Source organism: Trichomycterus rosablanca, chromosome 12, assembly GCF_030014385.1.
Source record: "Trichomycterus rosablanca isolate fTriRos1 chromosome 12, fTriRos1.hap1, whole genome shotgun sequence".
NCBI classification, from domain to species: Eukaryota; Metazoa; Chordata; class Actinopteri; order Siluriformes; family Trichomycteridae; genus Trichomycterus; species Trichomycterus rosablanca.
This window is the reverse complement of record NC_085999.1, coordinates 16,485,662-16,489,096: the sequence shown is the minus strand read 5'-3', so window position 1 is coordinate 16,489,096 and position 3,435 is coordinate 16,485,662.

Here is a 3,435-nt window from a genome sequence, read left to right as displayed (position 1 = left end):
GGAAGTGTCTATGTGTGTAGTCTGTGTGTAGTGTGTATTGTATGTGTGTGTATGTGTTTTAAGTGTGTGTGTGTGTGTGTGTGTGTTTTGTTTGTCTGTGTATGGTGTGTGTTGTATGTGTGTGTGTATGTATGTTTGAAGTGTGTCTGAAGTGTCTGTGTGTAGTGTGTTGTGTGTGTATATTTGAAGTGTGTGTGTGTCTGTGTGTGAATATTTTATTATATTTTATATTTTTGCACATGTAACTGTTCTGTATATATTTGTTCTTTCTTATTTTTATTATTTCTCTGTAACTTGCTTTGGCAATACGAATGTCCTTATTTGTCATGCCAATAAAGCTTCTTTTGAGTTTGAGTTGAGTCTGTGTGTAGTGTGTGTTGAATGTGTGTGTATGTTTGAAGTGTGTCTGACGTGTCTCTGTGTAAGTCTGTGTGTAGTGTGTGTTGTATGTGTGTTCATGTTTGAAGTGTGTCTGAAGTGTCTGTGTGTAGTGTGTGTCTGTACTGTGTGTCTCTGTGTGTAGGGTGTGTCTGTGTGTAGTGTGTGTATCTGTGTAGTATGTGTGTGTATATTTACAGTGTGTCTAAAGTGTCTGTGCGTAATGTGTGTTGTATGTGTGTATGTTTGAATTGTCTCTAAACTGTAGTGTCTGTGTGTAGTGTGTATCTTTGTGTAGTGTGTGTGTGTATGTTTGAAGTGTGTCTAAAGTGTGTCTGAAGTGTCTGTGTGTAGATAGATAGATAGATAGATAGATAGATAGATAGATAGATAGATAGATAGATTAGATAGATAGATTAGATAGATAGATAGATAGATAGATAGATAGATAGATAGATAGATAGATAGATAGATAGATTAGATAGATAGATTAGATAGATAGATAGATAGATAGATAGATAGATAGATAGATAGATAGATAGATTAGATAGATAGATTAGATAGATAGATAGATAGATAGATAGATAGATAGATTAGATAGATAGATTAGATAGATAGATAGATAGATAGATAGATAGATAGATAGATAGATAGATAGATAGATAGATAGATAGATAGATAGATTAGATAGATAGATAGATAGATAGATAGATAGATAGATAGATAGATAGATAGATAGATAGATAGATAGATAGATAGATAGATTAGATAGATAGATAGATAGATAGATAGATAGATAGATAGATAGATAGATAGATAGCTCCAGGTACATTAAAGCAAAAAAAAACATTAAAGTACAAAGAATTAAGGTACACAAGTAATGTTGTACACAATATGTAATTGAATAAATAGAATAAATAAAATAAAATAAACAACGTAGTATAAAATAAAATAAAAAGTGTAGAGTGTGTCTGTGTGTAGTGTGTGTCTGTGTGTAGTGTTTTTTGTATGTGTGTTTGAACTGTGTCTGAAGTGTGTGTCTGTGTGTAGTGTGTGTCTGCGTGTAGTGTGTGTTGTGTGTGTGTATGTGTTTGAAGTGTGTGTGTGTGTTGTATGTCTGTGTATGGTGTGTGTTGTATGTGTGTGTGTATGTTTGAAGTGTATCTGAAGTGTGTGATTCTGCGTGTAGTGTGTGTTGTGTGTGTATGTGTTTGAAGTGTGTGTGTGTGTTGTATGTCTGTGTATGGTGTGTGTTGTATGTCTGTGTATGGTGTGTGTTGTATGTGTGTATGTGTTTGAAGTGTGTGTGTGTTGTATGTCTGTGTATGGTGTGTGTTGTATGTCTGTGTATGGTGTGTGTTGTATGTGTGTATGTGTTTGAAGTGTGTGTGTGTTGTATGTCTGTGTATGGTGTGTGTTGTATGTCTGTGTATGGTGTGTGTTGTATGTATGTGTGTTTATGTTTGAAGTGTATCTGAAGTGTGTGATTCTGCGTGTAGTGTGTGTGTATGTGTTTGAAGTGTGTGTGTGTGTTGTATGTCTGTGTATGGTGTGTGTTGTATGTGTGTATTTGTTTGAAGTGTGTGTGTGTTGTATATCTGTGTATGGTGTGTGTTGTATGTCTGTGTATGGTTTGTGTTGTATGTATGTGTGTTTATGTTTGAAGTGTATCTGAAGTGTGTGATTCTGCGTGTAGTGTGTGTTGTGTGTGTGTATGTGTTTGAAGTGTGTGTGTGTGTTGTATGTCTGTGTATGGTGTGTGTTGTATGTGTGTGTGTGTATGTTTGAAGTGTATCTGAAGTGTGTGATTCTGCATGTAGTGTGTGTTGTATGTGTGTGTATGTGTTTGAAGTGTGTGTGTGTTGTATGTCTGTGTATGGTGTGTGTTGTATGTCTGTGTATGGTGTGTGTTGTATGTGTGTATGTGTTTGAAGTGTGTGTGTGTTGTATGTCTGTGTATGGTGTGTGTTGTATGTCTGTGTATGGTGTGTGTTGTGTGTGTGTATGTTTGAAGTGTATCTGAAGTGTGTGATTCTGCGTGTAGTGTGTGTGTATGTGTTTGAAGTGTGTGTGTGTGTTGTATGTGTGTGTGTATGTTTGAAGTGTATCTGAAGTGTGTGATTCTGCGTGTAGTGTGTGTTGTATGTGTGTGTATGTGTTTGAAGTGTGTGTGTGTTGTATGTCTGTGTATAGTGTGTGTTGTATGTCTGTGTATGGTGTGTGTTGTATGTGTGTATGTGTTTGAAGTGTGTGTGTGTTGTATGTCTGTGTATGGTGTGTGTTGTATGTGTGTGTATGTGTTTGAAGTGTGTGTGTGTTGTATATCTGTGTATGGTGTGTGTTGTATGTGTATGTGTTTGAAGTGTGTGTGTGTTGTATATCTGTGTATGGTGTGTGTTGTATGTGTATGTGTTTGAAGTGTGTGTGTGTTGTATATCTGTGTATGGTGTGTGTTGTATGTGTATGTGTTTGAAGTGTGTGTGTGTTGTATGTCTGTGTATGGTGTGTGTTGTATGTCTGTGTATGGCGTGTGTTGTATGTCTGTGTATGGTGTGTGTTGTATGTGTGTGTGTGTATGTTTGAAGTGTATCTGAAGTGTGTGATTCTGCGTGTAGTGTTTGTTGTGTGTGTGTATGTGTTTGAAGTGTGTGTGTGTGTGTTGTATGTCTGTGTATGGTGTGTGTTGTATGTGTGTGTGTGTATGTTTGAAGTGTATCTGAAGTGTGTGATTCTGCGTGTAGTGTGTGTTGTATGTGTGTATGTGTTTGAAGTGTGTGTGTGTTGTATGTCTGTGTATGGTGTGTGTTGTATGTTTGAAGTGTGTCTAAAGTGTGTGTGTGCGTGTGTTTAGTGAATGGATGAGGAGGTGTGGATAACGGGCGTTTCCGATGCATTTACTGCTTTATGTGAGGATTCGTGTTGACTGTTTAAAGCGGGTGACTGAAGAGTGAGTAAAAGTTTAGCTAAGTGAAGTTAAAGCGTTTAACAGAGGACAGTTAGACAGACGGAAGTTTCTCCTAACTGTTGTTTACTGAGGGACGAACTGGACTTGGACGC